The 25,496-nt window shown below is 40.7% G+C and overlaps 1 long non-coding RNA gene across 4 annotated transcripts; it reads left to right on the forward strand.

The window, feature by feature from the left end:
• Window positions 1-4,528: 4,528 nt before the first annotated feature.
• LOC149970252 (uncharacterized) lies at window positions 4,529-19,750 on the forward strand. 4 transcript variants are annotated; one of them, XR_016493607.1, is made up of 4 exons: window positions 4,549-5,883; window positions 8,280-8,362; window positions 8,817-8,995; window positions 19,073-19,750. It is a non-coding gene; the product is annotated as an uncharacterized LOC149970252 (long non-coding RNA). The 4 variants fall into 4 exon arrangements; XR_016493608.1 differs by lacking the exon at window positions 19,073-19,750 and having other exon boundaries at window positions 4,529-5,883; window positions 8,817-10,840; XR_016493606.1 differs by lacking the exon at window positions 8,280-8,362.
• The last annotated feature ends 5,746 nt before the right edge of the window (window positions 19,751-25,496 follow it).

Raw genomic sequence — 25,496 nt, forward strand, 5'->3', positions numbered from 1 at the left:
TTTTTGTGAAGAATCAACAATAAGTGGGACACAATCATGAAGTGGAATGACATTTATTGGATATTTCAAACATTTTTAACAAATCAAAAACTGAAAAATTGTGCGTGCAAAATTATTCAGCCCCTTTACTTTCAGTGCAGCAAACTCTCTCCAGAAGTTCAGTGAGGATCTCTGAATGATCCAATGTTGACCTAAATGACTAATGATGATAAATACAATCCACCTGTGTGTAATCAAGTCTCCGTATAAATGCACATGCACTGTGATAGTCTCAGAGGTCCGTTAAAAGCGCAGAGAGCATCATGAGGAACAAGGAACACACCAGGCAGGTCCGAGATACTGTTGTGAAGAAGTTTAAAGCCGGATTTGGATACAAAAAGATTTCCCAAGCTTTAAACATCCCAAGGAGCACTCTGCAAGCGATAATATTGAAATGGAAGGAGTATCAGACCACTGCAAATCTACCAAGACCTGGCCGTCCCTCTAAACTTTCAGCTCATACAAGGAGAAGACTGATCAGAGATGCAGCCAAGAGGCCCATGATCCCTCTGGATGAACTGCAGAGATCTACAGCTGAGGTGGGAGACTCTGTCCATAGGACAACAATCAGTCGTATATTGCACAAATCTGGCCTTTATGGAAGAGTGGCAAGAAGAAAGCCATTTCTTAAAGATATCCATAAAAAGTGTTGTTTAAAGTTTGCCACAAGCCACCTGGGAGACACACCAAACATGTGGAAGACGGTGCTCTGGTCAGATGAAACCAAAATTGAACTTTTTGGCAACAATGCAAAACGTTATGTTTGGCGTAAAAGCAACACAGCTGAACACACCATCCCCACTGTCAAACATGGTGGTGGCAGCATCATGGTTTGGGCCTGCTTTTCTTCAGCAGGGACAGGGAAGATGGTTAAAATTGATGGGAAGATGGATAGAGCCAAATACAGGACCATTCTGGAAGAAAACCTGATGGAGTCTGCAAAAGACCTGAGACTGGGACGGAGATTTGTCTTCCAACAAGACAATGATCCAAAACATAAAGCAAAATCTACAATGGAATGGTTCAAAAATAAACATATCCAGGTGTTAGAATGGCCAAGTCAAAGTCCAGACCTGAATCCAATCGAGAATCTGTGGAAAGAACTGAAAACTGCTGTTCACAAATGCTCTCCATCCAACCTCACTGAGCTCGAGCTGTTTTGCAAGGAGGAATGGGGAAAAATGTCAGTCTCTCAATGTGCAAAACTGATAGAGACATACCCCAAGCGACTTACAGCTGTAATCGCAGCAAAAGGTGGCGCTACAAAGTATTAACTTAAGGGGGCTGAATAATTTTGCACGCCCAATTTTTCAGTTTTTGATTTGTTAAAAAAGTTTGAAATATCCAATAAATGTCGTTCCACTTCATGATTGTGTCCCATTTGTTGTTGATTCTTCACAAAAAAATACAGTTTTATATCTTTATGTTTGAAGCCTGAAATGTGGCAAAAGGTCGCAAAGTTCAAGGGGGCCGAATACTTTCGCAAGGCACTGTACTTACCAATTCAAGGGTTTTTCTTTATTTGTACTATTTTCTACATTGTAGGATAATAGTGAACACATCCAAACTATGAAATAACACATATGGAATCATGTAGTAACCAAAAAAAGATCAAACAAATCCAAATATATTTTAGATTCTTCAAAGTAGCCACCCTTTGCCTTGATGACAGCTTTGCACACGCTTGGCATTCTCTCAACCACCTTAATGAGAAATGCTTTTCCAACAGTCTTGAAGGAGTTCCCACATATGCTGAGCACTTGTTGGCTGCTTTTCCTTCACTCTGCGGTCCAACTCATCCCAAAACATCTCAATTGGGTTGAGGTTGGTGTAATATTCATACGTGTAAACATACTGAATTGTAATTGGAAGACATGGTGTCAGAGTAAAAGATCTTAAAAGATGGATTTTCTGGAGTTCCTTCACCTCGAATGGACTGATAGTCTACAAACTTACCCGATGCATGGCGTAAGTACAAACAGCATGTGGAGCCAATGTTCACGGGTCCTCTGAAGGACAGAGGAGAAGAGGAAAAGTGCAGCTACTTGCTCCTCTGGATCGGTGAAAAAGGGAGAGATATTTACAACACATGGACACTTACCGTGGCTGAATCAAAGGTACTAAAAACATACTACGATCGTTTTGAAGCATATGTTGCGCCGAAGACTAATACGCTTTTCGCTAGGTACAAATTCCATGAGAAAGTACAGGGAGGTAGCGAGTCTTTTGAACAGTTTGTGACAGAGCTGCGTCTGCTTGTGAAAGACTGATTATGCAAAGGATGAGATGGTCAGGGACCGTATTGTATTTGGAATACACTCACCGCGAGTGAGAGAGAAACATTTGAATGTTGGGTCTGAGGTAATGCTGGACAAAGCTATCGACATAGCCATATCTCACGAGCTAGCACAGGCTCAGATAAACAATTTTGCGCGTGCTTACGCAGTCAGGCAGACATCAAAATAAATCACAGACAGCTTCACCAGCAAAGCAACCCACACCATCACACCTCCTCCCCCATGCTTCACGGTGGGAACCACACATGTAGAGATCATCCATTCACCTACTGCTTCACCTGCAATTTGACCATGAATCCCTTTGTGTTTAGGGGGTGTTTCACAATATCTATCAATTTAACCACTTATGCAGTAAAATATTTTTACACAATCATAAATGGGAGACATGAGAGATGTGAAAAAACATGGTTGTGTTTTTTTCTACCTCAGGCAGGGGTATTTAAAAAAGGTGGTGGCCTTGCCATCTTAACCTGTCCTGGTGAATAAAAACAGTCCTTTTCCGACAATCAGATTTTTGTTCGTCACTATGGCCTGTCCCTTTGCGGAAAATCCAATTAACATCGGAGCCTGCACTGTTCGCCGTGCATTACAACGGGAACAAATGATTGAACAACTTACTCAACGCGTACATAGCCAATGTAACCCAAAGCAGTTACGCTCTGACTGCTATAGGCCTACAAACTACAAAAGTAAATGTATTTCTTATTTTTTTTTAATTACCACAGGAAGTTTCCTGTACATTTCTGAACGATTTGGCAATGCCTCGCATTGAGAGATATTTTAATGTCTTTATTAATTTCCCTGGCCATCAAGCTGTCCATATAATCAAAGAGGACTTTTACAGAATAGCAGGTACAGTAGGCTGCGGTCAGTTGACTGCCAGCGACACTTTGCTAAGCCATGTGTGTAAGCTAGGCCTATTAGGTATTGGAATAGTGCCACTTCACTTGCACATTTACTTTGTCTGCTATTTTCTGCCAGGCTCACTCTCTGGCTTTTGTATGACTTTTTTTTGGTAAATATGTGAACATATTCATTGTACGTTACAATTGTTTCTTGTTCTAGACTTGTGAAATTTTTGGTTCGGTCTTTTGACTCCCCCTCTATCATTTTGTTTCTGCCATCAACATGAGGACCTTTTTGAATGTTGTACTCACCCGCCAGTTGTCCGATCAACTAATCTGTGCTTCGCTTAAAGGCTCTGCATGGTCAATCTGACATCTGCAGTGGCCATACAGCATTTACTGTGATAAGGCCTATGCAGAAGACAGGGCATTCATACTTCTTGAGAAGAACAGAGATGTTGTGAAGGAAGTGTCAATACGGAGCTATATGGAGCCCTCCGCAGTGTCAATAATGGAAAAAAGCCAACCAGATGGCACCATTTTCTTGTTTAACATACATCTTGTTAAAATGTATTTTATAGCCAGGGTCACATTCCAACACTCAGACATTATTTACAAAAGATGTGTTTAGTGAATTTGTGTTTGGTGAATCCGCCAAGACATAGGCAGTAGGGATGACCACGTGTTCTCTTGATAAGTGCATGAATTTCAAAATGTTCCTGGTCTGCTAAGCATTTACAACGTAACAAGTACTTTTGGGTGTCAGGGAAAATGTATGGAGTAAAAATGTCAACATTTTCTTTAGGAATGTAGTGAAGTAAAAGTAGTCAAAAATATAAATAGTACAGATACCCCCCAAAACGACTTAATTAGTACTTTAAAGCATTTTTACTTAAGTACTTTACACTACTGCGCATTGTTACAAAATTTGGGAGACACATAGCGATGTGATACAGAGCTCGATTTAGCCTCTACAAAGAGCCTTTGGATTGCATTGCCAGAGCAAGGAAAAATTGGCTTTAATTGAGCCTATTTAAACGAGAAGCAGCCATTCTGGAACCAACAAATCCCGGACTCCCTCAACTGGTTAAGCGAAGCCGGAAATGTTAAACCCTCTTTCTGGAATACCCACCAGAGGGGTATCCTACGAATCAAGCGAGATATACTCAGGGGTTTCTAAAGCTAACCAGCTTCAATTAGCTTCACATTCCAGCTAAGGCTTCATCCGTACTATTACGGTGGATATTGCTCGTCCACCTGCCGCTAACTCTAGCAGGTTTGTAACTGCATGTGTAAGGGGCTTAATACAGTTGTATTCCAGCCACTAGGGGGTACTCTGGTGAAGCCCATGGGAAATAAAGAAATATAGTTTAAGTGAATTGGGGAGAGGAAGAATAAGAAACAAAAAAAGGTCTGTAAACTGCTGTTACATGTGCTGACATGATTAAAGGTGGAGTAAACCGTACCTTCCGCGTTTAAGTTTATATTATAAGCTCATAGAAGGGGTAACAAATTTGTAGGCACCGCTGAGATTTATTTTCATGTGAGCACCAGCCCATATTCCTGGAACGGACAACGAGTGAGAGACATTGGGAGTGTAGCTAGCTAGCTAACGTTAGCGGGCTAACCACCAAACAGATTGTAGCTATCTTGCCATTGCCTGCATTGACGTTGTTGCCACGTGAGTAGGACCAATATGAGTCGAGAGAGGGAAACGTTGGATGAAATCGAGCAGAGTTTATGGACTTTAACTGAGGACAATTTACGGCACTTGTGTGTACGTTGTGGAATAGGAGGTGTAGATGACTGAAGTAAAAGGAATCGCGCTTTGCGGCTCAAATTGATGGAAGATTACTGTGAGAAGGAGGATTTAATGGAATCAGAGGATGGAAGAATGTTGACTGATTCAACTGAAATACGAAATCAAAGGAATACCGGACTCTGAGGATAATGTGAAAAGTCTGCCTTCAAGTCCCAGCCAGTCGGCGCCAATGATGCAAGTGGACAGCGAACCCAGCGGAGAGATGGGAGCTGCGGCAGAACGAAAAGAAGAGAGAGGGGGTCCTCAGCCCAGCAGAGAAGTGGTATCAGCTCCAGAAAGGCACCCGCCACAGAGAGAGAATGGAATGAGTATGTCCAGTTATAAAGACTTTAACATCCATGGACAGATAGATTAGAATCAGAAAGATAAGCTCAGCTTCAGCAGGCTAGGACATCAGATTGAAAATGGACAGAGAAAAGGGTACCATGAATTAGAAATCATACAAGCAGTAACCAGAGCTGTGAGCCCAGGGCTTGAAATGAGGAGTTATCTGGAGGGAAAAACAGACATGACACTCTACACACTTAAGGCAAATCTTGAGGACACATGCAGAGAAGGATGCTACTGAACTGTATCACAAGATGACTAAAGCAACACGAGCCGGGAGAGTCTGCCTTGGACTTCCTAGTCCGGGTCTTTGACCTGAGACAGAAAGTGTTATCAGCCTCAGCTCAAGCCCAATCAGGACTGAAATATGGCACAGAGTTAGTCAAGAGCCAATGCCTGCAGGCCATTGTTACAGGATTAATAAATGATCATGTCAGGGCAGAGATGATGGTGCATCTCCAGAATATTAACACCAGTAATGAACTGTTGCTTGAGAAAATGCAAATTGCCCAGGGCAATGAAAGCGAACGCATGCAAAAGGCCAGGATTTCACGTAAGTTCACACCCACACGAGTGAACGCAGTACTGAGTGAGGATAACGGGGATAGCAGATAGGAATGTGCACAGGCAGAGCCCTCACGGACAACAGTCCAAAAACAAAATAAATACAAACCTCTACTGAGTAAAATTGATGCGAGCAAGGAAGCAATCAAAGAACTGACCTGTCAGGTAGCCTCATTAGTACAGTCAGTGCATGGCCAGGGTGACAGTTCAGTTAGGAATCGCTCCAACAGAAAACCAAGTCCTACCAACAGGGAGAAAAGAAAAAGCAAAAGTTGTTATGAGACTGGTCAACAGACATTGCTACAAATGTGGCAGTGATAGCCATTGGGTAGTAGGATGTAGGATCAAAAACCATCAAGCGCTATGATGAAACTGGGGCGGCAGGTAGCCTAGTGGTTAGAGCTTTGGACTAGTAACCGCAAAGGTTGCAAGATTAAATCTCTAAGCTAACAAGGTAAAAATCTGTCGTTCTGCCCCTGAACAAGGCAGTTCTTAGGCCGTTCTTCCACTGTTCTTAGGCCGTCGTTGAAAATAAGAATTTGTTCTTAACTGACTTGCCTAGTTAAATAAAGGTAAAATAAAAACGGGCTCTCATGAGGACTGCCACAGGAATGAAAGACCAAGAGTTACCTCTGCTGCAGAGGATATGTTCATTAGAGTTACCAGCCTCAGAAATTGCAGCCCAAATAAATGCTTCACAGAGTTCAAGTAACACACATCTCAACATCAACAGATGAGACTCTGTGAATCAGGCCTTCATGGTCAAATTGCTGCAATGAAACCACTACTAAAGGACACCAATAAGGAGAAGAGACTTGCTTGGGCCAAGAAACATGAGCAGTGGACATTAGACTGGTGTAAATTTGTCCTTTGGTCTGGAGTCCAAATTGGAGATGTTTGGTTCCAACTAGAGGTCGACCGATTATGATTTTTTTATATATATATATATATAATATTACATTTTTGTAATAATGACAATTACAACAATACTGAATGAACACTTTTATTTTAACTTAATATAATACATATGGGCTTTTGGATGGGTGTTCTTAAGGTGATTCCACAGGTTGGTGGTATTTTTTTATTTTGACGTTGCTGACCCCATGCTTACATCTTTATCACAAATAAGACACCTTGCTTTCCCTGGTGCCAATTCCATGTAATAATCCCCACACTGGTGCTCTGCTTTTCTCTGCCATCTGTAAAACACACACACAGCTCTGAAGTGACAATGATACTGAAGAGTCTTCTTAGGAGACAAACACTCTCAACTGTTTGAATAAAAATAGAGTTTAAGTTACTTGTGATGAATGTTGAAAACAAAAACTGTAATTTCTATATGCAGGAAATCCTATTTTAATAATGGACATGGTAAGAATTGACTACCAAAGTGCGAGTCATAATTCCCATGACACCTTCTAGCAAAATCTGAAAAGCGGTTCCTTCATTAATTTATTCCATAGGATATTTTTTAGATTCACTTAAAATAAGGTCTGTGTTTCGTGTAGGCTTACACCACCGTGACAATTTTATAACTGTGTAGATATCCATACGACAAGGTAACTGATCAATATTGGCTAAATATAAGTGAAGATAAAAAAAATTGTAGAATGGATTTATGAAAATATGTTGACAAACGTTACCTTATCCTAGTGAGATTTACACGGGTATCAAAACGCTGAGGCGGTTTAAGCACGAAACACAGACCTTATTTGAAGTAGATCAAGACATTCTCTATGGAAGACATGAACGGTAAAATAACGAAGGAACCCCTTTCAAGTTCAGCCGCAAGTTATTACAGGAATTATAACGCGTCGACTATTTCTCTCTAAACCATGACTATTCTGAGGCTGCTGCTGCCTACCACCCCTCAGTCAGACTGCTCTATCAAATATCAAATCATAGACTTAACTATAATAAACACACAGAAAATCCGAGCCTTTAGTTTCCAGATTTGACCTATCACCTGGAAAACAAAACGTGTATTCCGTTCCGTATTTTTTCTAACGGGTGGCATCCATGAGTCTAAATATTACTGTTACATTGCACAACTTTCAATGTTGTCATAATTACGTAAAATTCTGGCAAATTAGTTCGCAAAGAGCCAGGCGGCCCAAACTGTTGCATATACCCTGACTCTGTGTGCAATGAACGCAAGAGAAGTGACACAATTTCACCTGGTTAATATTGCCTGCTAACCTGGATTTCTTTTAGCTAAATATGCAGGTTTAAAAATATATACTTGTGTATTGATTTTAAGAAAGGCATTGATGTTTATGGTTAAGTACACATTGGAGCAACGACAGTCGTTGATTGATTGTTTTTTATAAGATAAGTTTAATGCTAGCTAGCAACTTACCTTGGCTTACTGTATTTGCGCAACAGGCACGCTCCTCGTGAGGCAGGTGGTTAGAGCGTTGGACTAGTTAACTGTAAGGCTGCAAGATTGGATCCCCCGAGCTGACAAGGTAAAAATCTGTCGTTCTGCCTCGTTTCTAGGCCATCATTGAAAATAAGAATGTGTTCTTAACTGACTTGCCTTGTTAAATAAAGATTAAATAAAGGTGTAAAAATAAAAAAAAACATCGGCAAAATCGGCGCCCAAAAATACCGCTTTCCGATTGTTATGAAAACTTGAAATCGGCCCTAATTAATCGGCCATTCCGATTAATCGGTCGATCTCTAGTTCCAACTGCCGTGTCTTTGTGAGACGCGGTGTGGGTGAACAGATTATCTCTGCGTCTGTATTTCCCACCGTAAAGCAAGAAGGAGGAGGTGTTATGGTGTTATGGCTGGTTACACTGTCTGTGATTTATTTAGAATTCAAGGCACACTTAACCAGCATGTCTACCACAGTATTCTGCAGCAATGCAGAATCCATCTTGTTTGAGCTTAGTGGGACTATCATTTGTTTTTCAACAGGACAATGACCCAACAGAGTGACGAAGTGCTGCATCAGATGACCTGGCCTCCACAATCCCCCAACCTCAACCAAATTGAGATGGTTTTGGAAGAGTCGGACCGCATAGTGAAGGAAAAGCAGCCAACAAGTGCTCAGCATATGTGGGAACTCCTTCAAGACTGTTGGAAAAGCATTTCAGGTAAAGCTGGTTGAGAGAATGCCAAGAGTGTGCAAATCTGTCATCAAGGCAAAGGTTGGCAATTTGAAGAATCTCAAAAATCCAATATATTTTGATTTACACACTTTTTGGTTACTACATGATTCCATATGTGGTATTTCATAGTTTTTATGTCTTCACTATTATTCTACAATGTAGAAAATAGTAAAAAATAAAGAAAAACCCTGGAATGAGTAGGTGTGTCCAAACTTTTGACTGGTACTGTATCTATGCGAGTCAGGGTTCTCAACTCTGGCATACTTAAAAAACAAGTACAGAAACAGACTCAATGCTGAACATGACCTCTGTGTTGCGCTGTCAAACCCAGAATAGACAACCTGTGTGATTTGATCAATCAGTTTATTACATTTCAGAATACATTAAAAAAAAATATTTTAACAGCAACAGTTCTAACCTAGACTTTTTTTCAACAATACTTCCTACAGTAAGATGTACAGTACGCCTGCATTTTTAATCTACTATTACTTAGGGTTGCAATATCAAAAACTCAACCTGTGTGATGTGATCAATGAGTTTATTCCAGTTAAGATTTAAAATCATTGATTGTATTTTAACAGCAACAGTTCCAACCTAGACAGATGTAGAGAGTGTTTTTAATGAGAAAAAATAAATATGCATTGCTATTTATATGGGTATTTAATTGTTATTTGTTTTTGGCTTAAGGGCAATGAAATGTACCAGTATTTACGTATAGTTTTGCATTTTTTTTATTTACTAATATTTTCATAAACTTTGGTTTCAGGAAAAAATCATTTCTAATTTGGGTCCCAGGCTGAAAAAGTTTAAGAACCTCTATTATCAACGTTATTTTTTACAATGATGTTAAATATTTTTTCATTATTTTAATTATTTTGTATTAATAACACTAGGTAAAAAAGTAATGCACGTGTTAAATGAATATGTGACGTACAGTCATATCCAGGTCCTGATTGGACAGAAAGCTTATCGTTGCATTAAATAGTGTTGACTTGTATATTTTTTGACACACAAAGGTCGAAACGGCGTTCTATTTATCCAGGTCCTGGTTGGTCAACAAGCTTATTTGACGCATCAAATAGTTTGTATCTTTTTTGACACGCAAAGAACCAAACTGCATTCCATAGTTGACAATATGTGAACTCTTATTTATTCTCCAATGTTTATTTAAAACATATACGTTTGCACAATGAGCAGTTCTCTCTCAAAACATCGTTACAGTTGTTGTTTAGCTAGCTAGCCAATCGTAGACATATTTAACGTTACATTGACATGACATCAGTCAAAACACCTCAAAACAAGACATGGTATCAATAACAAGCTGAAACAAGTCACGTACGATTCCCCACATGGCAGTTTCTTGTCGTTGTTGGTAGAATCACAACAACTTTGGCCGTTCTGACGATTGTAATTTACATAGGCTTTCTAGGGCAGACCAGGGCTTTTGGCACCGCTGGGTTGCTACGCAGTAGCCGATCAGCAGAGCTTCACACTCCAGACCGGACACCGGGGGCCTGCAAAGACCACCTACATCAGTCAGAATACTTCACTATTGTAGTCATATTTTGTCTCTACAGCAAGAGGGCGCCAAATTATCAGGTTCTGGTTAGTTATTGTTCAACATACAGGCCGGTCCAAATACTTTGAAAATGCAGTATTATATGTTTGAATTAGGTGAAAGCTAACATTACAAGTTTTCCAATAACCATTATATACCATTATGTGGAGTGTGGAGCTTGCAATGCCAGGGTCGGTTCCCACTGGAGTCCTCCACACACAAATTTATGTATGCTCTGTTGTTCGCTTTCAATAAAAGCATCTACAAAATTACAATATAAACTAAGCATGTACTGTTCATCTTTCATGTCATACCATGGCATTCACACATAAAACAAGAGGATGTTCCTTATCGTGGATGTAATGGCATGTTCAATAGAACAGATTCAATGAAACTAGAACACCTTTCAGCATCATAGTAGATAGAAGTCAGGGAAATGTTAGGGAGTGAGTCAACTCTTAAATGAACATACGGTCTTATTATATGAAATCTAATGACAAACCAAACCAGTTTTAAATCAACCATGACTGTTTAGGGTGTGTCTAGTTATTGGAGGATGGCAATGCCTAAGACAACAATAAATAATCAGTAACTTGAAATCACATTTCACATATCCAAATAGTGTTGTGTAAGGGTAAATTGTACAATTCACATCTGATAAATATAAGTTAGGATTTGTTATGATTGGGTCACTGCAAATCGTTAGTTGGGATGTGTGCAATATTTTTTTTAATCATTGGTCAAAACACTGACACACTGACTGGGGATGTTGCTCTTTGCAAAATGACACGTTTTCTCTAACTGAATACATTTCTACCTGTACATGTGTGTTGTTTACTGTGGCAAGTAGCCATCCTACAAGCAGGAAGGAGTTCTATAGAAATAATCCACTTCACAGAAGTTTAACGGCATGCACCAGGCCAATTTTTATAGTACGATAGTAGAAATAAAGGTTGTAAATACACCTGGCTGGCTAATTTTGAGGAAATATCCTGTATATATCCAATATTTGTATTTCATTCTGACTCTAAATTCTGGTTAGGCTAAAGTTGTAAAAACTATAATGGGCTTTTCACATTGCTGAGACAAACAGAGCCAAGCTCTACTGAGCTGTCATCCACTAGTTGCTGGAAAGGACAATGTTATAAGAAAATATCCAAGCCAGCACAGTATGGTTTGGGTCAGTTCAATAGTGTGAAAGGGTATACGTTAACACAGCAACTTACCTCACCACCTTGATTAAGTGTTAGACAATTCTTATGAATCATCTTAAAGTAACTTAGCAATGAATTGATCAATGAAACACTGGATTTTGCAATGCCTCACCAGCCTGGAAAGCTTTCAATACATATGTTCTGAGTTTGTCATCAACACATTTCACACATTCTACGTCATATGCAGAGGTGTCTCTACATGTCTGGGTGTTATTATGTGTAATTAAGACAGTCAGACAGACGCACACCAGAATAGAAAGGGCGGTTATTTAGGAACATTCCAACTCAAGGTGTCTTTAAAAAAAGGCACTCCCTTCCCTAACGTCAAAATATCTTCACAAGACCCTCCACTTGTATTGTAAAAAAAAATTGCGTCCTCATAGAATTAACTCAAAATATTTGTTTAACGATAACTGTAACTAGCGACCCTGTGTTTATACACATGGATATCAACTTTGCCACTTCAGCTTCAGCTTCAGTTTTTGTGGTACAGTAGATGCCATGCAGGGCTATGGGCCAGAAGGTTGAGGGTTCGCCGACCACCACAGACTCTACAAACTCATACAAATTAACATTTCCCATCCATAGTTACAGTCAAGTTCACTCAAAGAGCACTTACACAATATTAGTGCCTTATAGAAAGAGTAAACATACTGATCATCTGGTTTTACAAATTTGCTTTCTAGGATAGAGAAAATATTTAAAAATATTCGAATGAACACCCTTATTTTGAATGCCTTATTTTACATACCGATACTGGGGTGGGGAGGTCATCCATAATGCGGGAGGGTTGTCTAACTTTTGTTTGTGTTTTTGCTTTTGGGAGGGTTGTGTGTTTTTTTTTTTTTTTTTTTTTTTGGAAAAGGAGGGTAGTGCATTTTGCCCCCACCTGGTTTACATGAGTTTTTTTGCAGGTTTTACTATATAATGTCTTCCATCTTAGACACATTTCCTCATCTGCTTGCATGCCCCTCCCCTATATCAAGGTGTTTTGGTACTTCCCTTAAGCACTACGCTTTTCCTCATGCTAACTTTTACTATACCACAGGTCAGTATAGTCTACCAGTATATCCTGCCCTCCATCCACCATAGTGACAATAGTGGTTGGTGGATCATTTGTTCAGATCTGCAGTAGGATAACTAGCAATCATACCACATATAAAAGCATTCAACGCTGCATCAATTTTCAATATGAATGCATAGTAAGAAATATGAATAGCTGATTTATTTATTTATTTATTCCGTTATTTTACCAGGTAAGTTGACTGAGAACACGTTCTCATTTGCAGCAACGACCTGGGGAATAGTTACAGGGGAGAGGAGGGGGATGAATAAGCCAATCGTAAACTGGGGATTATTAGGTGTCCGTGATGGTTTGAGGGCCAGATTGGGAATTTAGCCAGGACACCAGGGTTAACACCCCTACTCTTACGATAAGTGCCATGGGATCTTTAATGACCTCGGAGAGTCAGGACACAGGCAGCAGAGAGGCCAGGTGCATCATTGCGCATGAAAGAACAGTGAAGACATGAAACACACAGCTCAAAAAGTTCCTCTATTGATCATGTTTAGGGACCATATGCTACCTAGACAACAACACCACAATGCAATGAATAATTGCATTATTGTTTTCAAGTGAGTACAAAATTCTACTCTAGGCTGCTTTGAAAATGTCATTTGAATAATGGCGCAAAAGCCCTGTGTTTCATTTAATTTGGATCAGTTGTGGGTCTACTCTCGACAGTGTAGAAGTTCTAGAATAATAGAGTAGCAGGCCTATCTGGCTTTTTATTTCTGATACTGAGATGTGGTCTGTTGCTGATCATCATTCTGCCAAGTCTTCGTACAATAATGTGGCCACATGCTCCCGGCAGGCCCAGTTATTCAGGAAAGCTTAACATGAGCTCTGCTTAATCTTCAATCCGAGCGGCTATTCCTCGCACACATCAAACCTAACATATCAATATAGCCTAAATATTGGTCATTTAACTTTATGTGCCATGAACACAACAAGTCACAGTGTTTTAATCTGATTATTAGGCTACTTCAAGTCTCCTGAGGCATGTGCATGTTCGTCCAAAATATGATTCCAGCCTCTTCAAAATGGCTTCACATTAACCAGGTTTCCATCCAAATCAAATCTAATTTTATTTGTCACATGCGCCGAATAGTGAAATGCTTACTTACATGCCCTTAACCAACAATGCAGTTTTAAGAAAAATAAGTGTTAAGTAAAAAATAGATAAAAATAACAAATAGTTAAAGAGCAGCAGTAAAATAACAGTAGCGAGGCTATATAGAGGGGGTACCGGTACAGAGTCAATGTGCGGGGGCACAGGTTAGTTGAGGTAATTGAGGTAATAGGTACATGTAGGTAGAGTTAAAGTGACTATGCACAGATAATAACCAGAGAGTTGCAGCAGTGTAAAACGGGGGGAGGGGGATATAGAGGTCTGATATAGAGGTCCTGGATGGCAGGAAGCTTGACCCTAGTGTGTACGGCCTAGTACATCACTACCCTCTGTAGTGATGCAACCAGTCAGGATGCTCGCGATGGTGCAGCTGTAGAACTTTTGAGGATCTGTGGACCCATGGGGGAATAGTCTTTGTCGTGCCCTCTTCATGACTGTCTTGGTGTGTTTGGACAATGATAGTTTGTTGGTGATGTGGACACCAAGGAAATTGAAGCGCTCAACCTGCTCCACTACAGCCCCATCTATGAGAATGGGGGTGTGTTCGGTCCTCCTTTTCCTGTAGTCCACAGTCATCTCCTTTGTCTTGAACACTTTGAGGGAGAGGTTGTTATCCTGGCACCACATGACCAGGTGATTGTTGACCTGTTTTAAGGTCTTACTCACATCAGCTACGGAGAGCGTGATCACACAGTCGTCCGGAACAGCTGATGCTAACATGCATGCTTCAGTGTTGCTTGCCTCGAAGCGAGCATTGAAGTATTTTAGCTCGTCTGTTAGGCTTTTTTTGGGCAGCTCGCGGCTGTGTGAGCTGTGCTTCCCTTTTTATGCGAGTAAAGTACGTTAACAAAATGTCAGGACAGGCCTGATGATAACATACATTTTGTGTAGGTAAACTTACCAGATGTCGACAAAACAAAATAGGCTGGACAAGGTGGGATATTTTTGTCGGTCAAATTAATAATGTGAGAAATGTTGGTGGAAAATGCTTTTCAAGTAGACTTGGATTCATGTGATATGTTGTGTGGTTCTCCCAATACAACTCGGGAGAGCATGTAGTTTATTAGGCTACAAATTAAATAAGTTACGATGAACTTCACAGTATGGTGAAAGTGCACAGTGATGAGCATGATTCTCCTTTCAATAAATATCGAAGGTCTTATTCTGGTGACATGATGACCGATGCTGCCGTTGGGACCTCGAAGCCAGCTCCACTGCATTTTTTTCATTGTCCCCCTCTAATCAGGGACTGATTTAGGGACACCAGGTGTGTGCACTTAATTATCAGGTAGAACAGAAAACCAGCAGGCTCTGGACCTCGTAGAGTAAAAGTTGAATACCCCTGATGTAGGCTATACCCACAATGTATATGCTAGCTGTTAGCTAGAGCACAAGTGCCAATACCAGAGTGGGCACATTCGCTACACAGTGCATTCAGTATTCAGTATTCCGACCCCATGACTTGTTTCCACAGTTCGTTAGGTTACAGACTTCTTCTAAAATGTATTTAATATTTTTTTTCTTCATCTATCTACACACAATACCCCATAATGACAAAGCAAAAACAGGTATAGAACGTTTTGCTAATTTATAAAAAATAAAAACCTGAAATATCATATTTCCACAAGTATTCAGACCCTTTACTCAGCACTCTGTTAAAGCACCTTTGGCAGCGATTACAGCCTCGAGTCTTATTGTGTATGGCACTACAAGCTTGGCACACCTGTATTTGGGGAGTTTCTCCCATTCTTTTCTGAGTGCCCAGCTCCCAGTTGTTTTGAACATGGAAATAGTGACGACGTCAGCATCACTGGCTACTGACCTATTAAAAATGAGTGTGTTCTTCAAACATGTCAGGGAACTGTCTTATGTGGGACACCATACGAAGGGATGACGAATGACAGGTGCCGTTTCTGTATTGTTTGGGAATGACAATAGAAGATGAAAGACAATTATAATATTTGCACATTGTTGTATTAGCAGAACACTAAGGATGGTTTACTCTACATGGAACCGTTACACTTGAAAGGTATCAAAACACTTTGTTTGGAGTATCTACATAAGTTCAGCAATTTGCACTATTCTCATATTACATTGTAGGCTTCTGGTGGACCCTTGGTTTGAGGCAAACTCTGTCATATCCAGGATGAAGTGTCATGCACTCCACCCCTCCTGCCACCCGACTGCACATGTACGTACATGAAAACAGAACCTCACCCAGAGACCTGGGAATGTCGGTATGTGGTTAGACAGCCAAATCCTTAGAATATACCATAGAAATTGAATTGAATGCCATGCTATTTCTGGGACAGCTGAAGTTGTACCGAAGATTTGTATGCTCCTTGTTCTATCTTTTCGTTTCCTCTACACACAACTTATTTGTATTTTTGCTAGGTAAAGTGGCAACCTTGGCTAGCGCGCACTGTCTTTATAATCACATCAATATTACAGCAGAAAATGTTTTGTCTTTACATGAAATTACGAAACTTCAAGTTGCAAGCTACTTTTGTAGCAAGGTGTTGTAGAACAAGTGTCTCTTGAAACACATTGCAGACACTGGTAAAACATGTGTATACTGGCCTCCCGGGTGGCGCAGTGGTTAAGGGCACTGTACTGTTCTGTCGTAACCGGCCGCGACCGGGAGGTCCATGGGGTTGACGCACAAATTGCCCAGCGTTGTTCGGGTTAGGGAGGGCTTGGCCGGTAGGGAAATCCTTGTCTCATCGCGCACCAGCGACTCCTGTGGCGGGCCGGGCGCAGTGCGCGCTAGCCAAGGTTGCCAGGTACAACACAGTGTTTCCTCCGGCACATTGGTGCGGCTGGCTTCCGGGTTGGATGCGCGCTGTGTTAAGAAGCAGTGGGTTGTGTATCGGAGGACGCATGACTTTCAACCTTCGTCTCTCCCGAGCCCGTACGGGAGTTGTAGCGATGAGACAAGATAGTAGCTACTACAACAATTGGACACCACGAAATTGGGGAGAAAAAGGGGGTTAAAAAAATAAAATAAAAACCTGTGTATACTTTAAATGCATACATTCAGCAGCTGATGATGTTACTAAAATTGTCACGGCCATTAAAAGAAGTGCAGCGTGGCGAGCGTACATTTTCCTTTTATTAATAATGTCACCAACAAAACAACAAACGAAGACACAACCGTGCCACTAACAAAAGTCAACTACCCACACTGAAAGGAGGGAAAAAAGGGCTACGTAAGTATGATTCCCAATCAGAGACAACGATAGACAGCTGTCCCTGAATGAGAACCATACCCGGCCAAAACATAGAAATAAAGAAACATAGAAAACAAAACAGAATGCCCACCCCACATCACATCACACCCTGACCTAACCAAATAGAGAAATAAAACGTCTCTCTACGGTCAGGGCGTGACAAAAATGAACAAATGACGGGAAATCACGCATTACATGCCTTCACAGTATGAATAAGCCTAATATGTTGATATTCATTGCTTACTGCATATGTTTTTACTAAACATCACGTTCTAAATAATATGGAGTACGATTAGTAAACAGAAGTATGTACTTTTAGTAAGTAGTAGGCAAGACATATGTTGGACATGGACCAAGCCTCGGGATTTGATGAATGTGAAATGTCATATGAATATAAATATCTTCTTTCCCAGCCCTGTCTCTAAGTAGGTTGGTGTACAATATGAGTTAACTCTGGTCACACCCTAAAAAGTCACACCCTCGAAGATAAACATACTCTCTAAAACTTGTGTTGTGTTTGCACCTAACAAGTACAATGGAAATGCACAGACATTACATCCATATAAACAGTCCTTATTAGTCAAGAAGGCTCTGATAGTAACAACTAGACATGTTGAGACAGGCATCACTCTCAGGGTTCAAAAGTGATACTCACATTTTGAAAGAGACTCACCCGAATTGCTTAACTAAATAATTTGGGTAACACGTTGTGAATGTTAAAGGTGCCATAACAACCTAATATTTAAAAATAATTCAAAAGATACCAGAATAATTTATTTTTTCATTACAGTATTTAGTAGCAGTATTGTTGCTGACTGGATTAGTCCTGTGCACCACAAGACTGTATTAGACTGCTGAGCTAAAGCCAAGGCATAAGCTTCTGGCTCAATGGGTGTTAGGTCGGGTATCTGTAAAGCACTTCCTGACCACCGCTGTTGTAAAAAGGGCTTTATAAAATAAATGTGATTGATTTGATTGGAGCTAATACATGTTTTCAGGTATCAGGCAACGTTACTGAACACATTACAATGCCATCATTTGCTCTGACCTGAGTTCAAATAGTATTGAGCCTGTCTGGAGTAGAGTGCCAGAAAGATGTGGTTTGCTCTTTTGGGACTATTACAATGGTGTTTGTGCCAGGCAAGCTCAATCATCGACCACAGCTCATTATTCATCCAGGTCTGGTTCCAACCCCTTCTGCCATTGTGTCCTTGAGCAAGGCACATAAACACCTGAACTGCTACCTGGGTACTGCTCTGAGGCTTACCTGATGCTCCCAGACTGTTGCGTGAATAGTATGCCAGAGGGTTGGGTACTGTGACAGGTGGAATACACATTTTCGTTGTACTGATAAACAAGGCAACATTAAACATGTCCTCCAACTAATAAATGTAAGTTATTGTGTGTGACCACATTTTATCCAATATATTGACCAGATACTCAAGTGGCCGCTCTAACAATGAAAATAAATGTGTTCAAAATAGAAGGCAGTTAGCCTGGGTACCAGTCCAGGGCTTGACATTCAGGTCATTTCAATTGTGAGTGATTTCATGTTTCATTTGCATAATAAAATGATGTGATTTTTACAGTGATTATAAATACAGGATAATTGTGTGACTTTTACAGAGAGTATAGGCCTAATGTTTATGAATTAAAATGGCCAACGTGCTTCCCGTGGTTACTTTTTTGTATTGTCATGCCAGATACTCAAGGTTGTGACCCGGTCTGTGTACATCTTAGACAATGGTTTTCTGATGTAAAACGGAAACGTCAGCAACGTGAAAAAGGCACGTTTTTCTTTCCTTTTAAATCTTTTATTTTCTTTTTACATAAAACACATTGATTGTTCTTATCTCGTTTTTTTGCAGATGAACCAAAAAAACGAGATGCCGAGATGCAGCAGTGTGTATGAAGACTCTCCGGTGTCAGTGTCCGAGGGGTTGGCTGAGAGAGTTTTTAAGGTGACTGTGGAGAGAGCCAGAGCGGGGAATAACCCTTATACTGCGTGCATACAGCCATGGAGCTATTGAGAACACTACCTGTGTTACAGCCATTACTGGTAAGACGGGGAGAAAGAAGGGATGAGGGAGGAGATGTGTGTAGGTGGTGAGGAGGCAGAACATGTCGTACCCTCTGTCCTGAAGAGGTTAGTGTGCGAGGGCGCTAACCTGCTATTCTCCCTCTGAGGAAGAACATCCCGGAAAACATTACCTTCCTCTCCTTTTTGTGTGTTGTGTGTGTGTGTGTCCAGATGTTTTAGTCTACTCATAAAAGTGTTTGTCTTTCAAGAAATTCCACAAATTAACTTTTAACAAGGCACACCTACCTCATGAAGCTGGTTGAGAGAATGCCAAGAGTGTGCAAAGCTGTCATCAAGGCAAAGGGCGGATACTTTGAAGAATCTCAAGTATAAAGTATATTTTGATTTGTTTAATTAACATGTTTTTGGTTACTATGTTATTCCATGTGTTTTTTTCATAGTTTTGATCTCTTCACTATTATTCTACAATGTAAAACATTGTAAAAAATAAAGAAAATCCCTTGAATGAGAAGGTGTCTCCAAACTTTAGACCGGTACTGAATGTGTATGTACAGTATATGTCTATATACAGTGCATTTGGAAGGTATTCAGACCCCTTTTTCTACATTTTGTTACGTTATAGCCTTATTCTAAAATGTATTAAATCGTTTTTTCCCTCATCAATCTACACACGATACCCCATAATGACAAAGCAAAAATACATATTTAGAAATTTAAGCAAATTTATAAAACCTAAAAAATTGATATCACATTTACATAAGTATTCAGACCCTTCACTCAGTACTTTGTTGAAGCACATTTGGCAGTGATTCCAGCCTCCAGTCATCTTGGGTATGATACTACAAACTTGGCACACCTGTATTTGGGGAGTTTCTCCCATTCTTCTCTGCAGATCCTCTCAAGTTCTGTTAGGTTGGAAGGGGTGCGTTGCTGCACAGCTATTTTCAGGTCTCTCCAAAGATGTTTGATCGGGTTCAAGTCCGGGCTCTGGCTAGGCCACTCAAGGACATTCGGAGACTTGTCCCGAAGCCAGTCCTGCATTGTCTTGGCTGTGTGCTTAGGTGAACTTTTGCCCCAGTCTGAGGTCCTGTTTGCTCTGGAGCAGGTTTTCATCAATGATCTCTCTATAAGTTCCTGTTGAACACATCCTGTTGAATGCGGAACGAGGGAGAGCTTGGTTTGTTGTTTTGAAAGTGTATTGGAAAGTTTCTTAGTAGCTAGCTAACTTTTTAGTTTGGATCCCGCGAAACATTTGACATCAGTTACTGGGACTGCTACTCTCTGTCCAGTGATCCTGCCGATCAAGGCTGGGTCTGAGGAGCTATTTGGCGTGGCAACTAGCCTAGCTGCTTAATAGCTGGCTATCAAGGTAGCTGGGTTCATTGAGGACTTCAATGTAGCCCGCGACGCGGTTAGCCATTGTGGCTGGGACCGCGGATTGTCCCGGGTTTGTGGCTGTCTGAACACAACAAACAGCAGGGATCTAATCTTCCCTGTGACCTGCCATGTCTGGAACTGCGAGTAGGAACAGCGTAACCTACGTTGCTACCTACCATGACAAAGACAAAAGCCGGCAGGAGTATTGTTGAGGACATTGGTGTCTCTCTATCACAGGTGAGGGATCTTTTAAACAAAAAAAAAAGAGTCCAGGACCTGAAGAACAGTTTGCAGTTCTCCCTGTGTGTGAATCCATGATAAATCTCAAGGGACAATAAAGGCGGAACAAAATGGTTGTGGACGGAATTGCAGAATTCCCACATGAGACCTGGACGAAGTCTGAGGAATGTACATCTTCCTCAACAAGGACTATCCTGAAGCTGTGCGCCAGAAGAGGAAAGACCTTATCCCAGCCATGAAAGCTGTCAGAGCGCGTGGGGACATTGCTTACATCCACTATGACAGGCTCATTGTCCACCCTCCCTCCCAGAAGCCTGGAAGGGATGAGAGAGCCAAGCCTATGGGTTCGTAGCTCCAACCCCGCAGCGCACACACACACACACACACACACACACACACACACACACACCAATTGATTCATGAACTGCTGAATGTTTATTTTTATTATCTTGCTTTGTTTGCTCTTTTCCATAAAATGTATATCTCTGATAAGCTACCCAGGAAAGGCCTGAAAATTGCCCATATTAATATGTAGCCTTATAAATAAGATTAATGAAATCAATAACTTGCTAACATCAGATAACATTCATATATTAGCCATTTCTGAGACTCACTTAGATAATTAATTTGATGATACAGCAGTAGCAATACAAGGATATAACATCTATATATGAGTCAGAAACGCTTATGGATGAGGTGATGCTGTATATATTCAGAGCCATATCCCTGTACTGCTTAGAGAAGATCTTATGTCAAGTGTTATTGAAGTGTTGTGGTTGCAGGTTCTCTTGGCACATCTAAAGCCTTTTATTTTGGGGGTGTTGCTATAGGCCACCAAGTGCTAACAGTCAGTATCTAAATAATGTGTGAAATGCTTGATAGTGTATGTGATGTAAACAGAGAGGTCTACTTTCTTGGGGACCTGAATATTGACTGGTTTTCATCAAGCTGTCTGCTCAAGAGGAAGCTTCTCACTGTAACCAGTTCCTGTAATCTGGTCCAGGTTATTAATCAACCTATCAGGGTGTTTACAAACACTATAGGGACAAGATTATCCACATGTATGGATCACATTTTTACTAATACTGTAGAACTTTGTCCTAAAGTTATATCTGTACCCAATGGATGCAGTGATCACAATATAGTGGCTATATCCGGGAAGGCCAAAGTTCCAAAAGCTGGGCCTAAAATACTGTACAAGAGATCATAGAAAAGATTTTGCTGTGACTCTTATGTGGATAATGTTACAAATATTTATTAGTCTGATGTGATTAAAAAGGAGCATCCAGACACTGCACTTGATGAATTTATGAAGTTGCTTCTTCCAATTATTGATAAACATGCACCTGTTAAGAAACTGACTGTGAGAACTGTTAAGGATCCATGGATTGATGAGGAATTGAAAAAAATCATGGTTGAAAGAGATGGAGCAAAAGGAGTGACTAATAAGTCTGGCTGACTTGCTGCAAATTGAGAAATTATGTAACTAATTATGTGACAAAAAAAAAGAAGAAACTGTTATGAAGCCAAGATCAATGATATGAAGAATGGTGGGGAAAACTTTGGAGTACTTTAAATGGAATTATGGGCAGAAAGACATTCAGCTCCATCTTTCATTTAATCAGATGGCTTATTCATCACAAAACCATTTGATGTTACTAATTATTTTAATGATTACTTCATTTGCGAAACTTAGGCAGAAAATGCTAGCAACGAGCAGTGAGCCATCGTATTAGTGCATAAAAATAAAATTAAAATAATGTAAGAAAAACATTACAAGTTCGAATTTTGTAAAGTTTGTGTGGTCGATGTGCAAAAATGAATTGTTAACGGTCAATAATGACAAACCTCCTGGCATTGACAAATTGGATGGAAAGCTACTGAGGAGTGGCTATAGAGTCAGCTACCATCCTATCTGTCATATCTTTAATATGAGCCTAGAGGAGTGTGGTGTCAGGAAAACAACCTCTCCCTCAACGTCAACAAAACGAAGGAGATGATCGTGGACTTCAGGAAACAGCAGAGGGAGGAACTCCCTATCCACATTGTGGGGTCAGCATTGGAGAAGGTGGAACGTTTTAAGTTCCTCGGCATAAACATCAAGGACAAACTGAAATGGTCCACCCACAGAGACAGTGTGGTGAAGAAGGCGCAACAGCGCCTTTTCAACTTCAGGAGGCTGAAGAAATTTGGCTTGTCACCTAAAACCCTCAAACTTTTACAGACACACAATTGAGAGCATCCAGTATCACCGCCTGGTAGGCAACTGCACCGCCTACAACCGCAGGGCTCTCCAGAGGGTGGTGCGGCCTGCACAACGCACCTACAGCACCTGATGTCACAGGAAGGCCATAATTAAGGACAACAACCACCCGAGCCACTGCCTGTTCACCCCACTACCATCCAGAAGGTGAGGTCAGTACAGGTGCATCCTAGCTGGGACCGAGAGACAGAAGCTATTTTTCAATCTCAAGACCATCAGACTGTTAAACAGCCATCACTAACACAGAGTGGCTGCTGCTTACATACAGACTTGAAATCATTGGCCACTCTAATAAATGGATCACTAGTCACTTTAATAATGTTTACATATCTTGCATTTCTCATCCCATATGTATATACTGTATTTTATACCATCTATTGCATCTTGCCTATTCCACTCGGTCATTGCTCATCCATATATTTATATGTGTATATTCTCATTCAATCCCTTTACTTAGATTTGTGTCTATTAGGCAGTTGTTGTGGAATTGTTAGATTACTTGTTTGATATTGCTGTACTGCCGGAACTAGAAGCACAAGCATTTCGCTAAACTCGCAATAACATTGCTAACCATGTGTATGTGACATAACATTTGATTTGATTTTTTTTCTGTTAGAGTTCAGTGCAGCCTTTTGATATTGTAACCTGTTGTTGAAAAAACTTATGTGTTATGGCTTTTCAACCCTTGCCATATCATGGATTCAGAGCCATCTATCTAATTGAACTCAACTGGTTTTCTTTAATGTAAGCTTCTCTAATGTCAAACATGTGACGTGTGGTGTACCGCAGGGCAGCTTTCTAGAACCTCTACTCTTTTCTATTTTTACCAATGACCTGCCACTTGCATTAAACAAAGCATGTGTGTCCATGTATGCTGATGATTCAACCATATACACATCAGAAACCACAGCTAATGAAGTCACTGAAACCCGTAGCAAAGAGTTGCAGTCTGTTTTGGAATGGGTGGCCAGTAATAAACTGGTGCTGAACATCTAAAAATAAGAGCATTGTATTTGGTACAAATCATTCCTTAAGTTCTAGACTTCAGCTGAATCTGGTAATGAATGGGGTGGCCGTTGAACAAGTTGAGGTGACTAAATTACTTGGTGTTACCTTTAGATTGTAAACTGTCATAGTCAAAACATATAGATTCAATGGTTGTAAATATGGTGAGATCTGTCCATAATAAAGAGATGCTCTGCATTTTTGACACCACACTCCAAAAAGCAAGTTCTGCAGGCTCTAGTTTTGTCTTATCTTGATTATTGTCCAGTCGTGTGGTCGAGTCCTGCAAGGAAAGACCTAATTAAGCTGCAGCTGGCCCAGAACAGAGCGACACGTCTTGCTCTTCATTGTAATCAGAAAGCCTGATATAAATACTATGCATGCCAGTCTCTCTTGGCTAAGAGTTAAGGAGAGACAGACTACATCACTTCTTTTTATATTAAATATTAATCCCAAATTGTTTGCATAGTCAACTTGCACACAGCTCTGACACACACACTTACCCCACCAGACATACCACCATTGGTCTTTTCACAGTCCCCAAATACAGAACAAATTCAAAAAAGTTTACAGTATTATAAAGAGCCATTATCGCATGGAACTTCATTCCATCTCATATTGCTCAAGTGAACAGCAAATCTGGTTTTAAAAAACAGATAAAGCAACACCCACGGCACAACGCCTCTCCCCTTTATGACCTCGATAGTTAGTGTGTATGTATTGGTATTGTTATGTAGGCTATGTAGTGTGCCTTTTTACATTATAAAAAAATTAATGCAGTTCTGTCCTTGACCTGTTCTTGTTCATTAATGTTCTATATTATGTCATGTTTTGTGTGGACCCCAGGAAGAATAGCTGCTGCTTTTGCAACCGCTAAAGGGGATCCTAATGAAATACCAAAATACTTTGCTCTGTTCATCGTTCCCTCGATCCTGACTAGTCTCTCAGTCCCTGCCGCTGAAAAACATCCCCACAGTATGATGCTGCCACCACCATGCTTCACTGTAGGGATGGTGCCAGGTTTCCTTGAGACGTGACACTCGGCATTCAGGCCAAATAGTTAAATCTTGGTTTCATCAGACCAGATAATGTTGTTTCCCATGGTCTGAGAGTCCTTTAGGTGTCTTTTAGCAAACTCCAAGCGGGCTGTCATGTGCCTTTTTCTGAGGAGTGGCTTCCGTCTGGCCACTCTACCATAAAGGCCTGAATGGTGGAGTGCTGCAGAGATAGTTGTCCTTCTGGAAGGTTCTCCCATCTCCACAGAGGAACTCTAGAGCTCTGTCAGAGTGACCATCGGGTTCTTGGTCACCTCCCTGATCAAGGCCCTTCTGCCCCAATTGCTCAGTTTGGCTGGGTGGCCAGCTGT

This window comes from Oncorhynchus mykiss, chromosome 30 (assembly GCF_057628025.1).
Source record: "Oncorhynchus mykiss isolate SJ-2025 chromosome 30, ASM5762802v1, whole genome shotgun sequence".
Taxonomy (NCBI): Eukaryota; Metazoa; Chordata; class Actinopteri; order Salmoniformes; family Salmonidae; genus Oncorhynchus; species Oncorhynchus mykiss.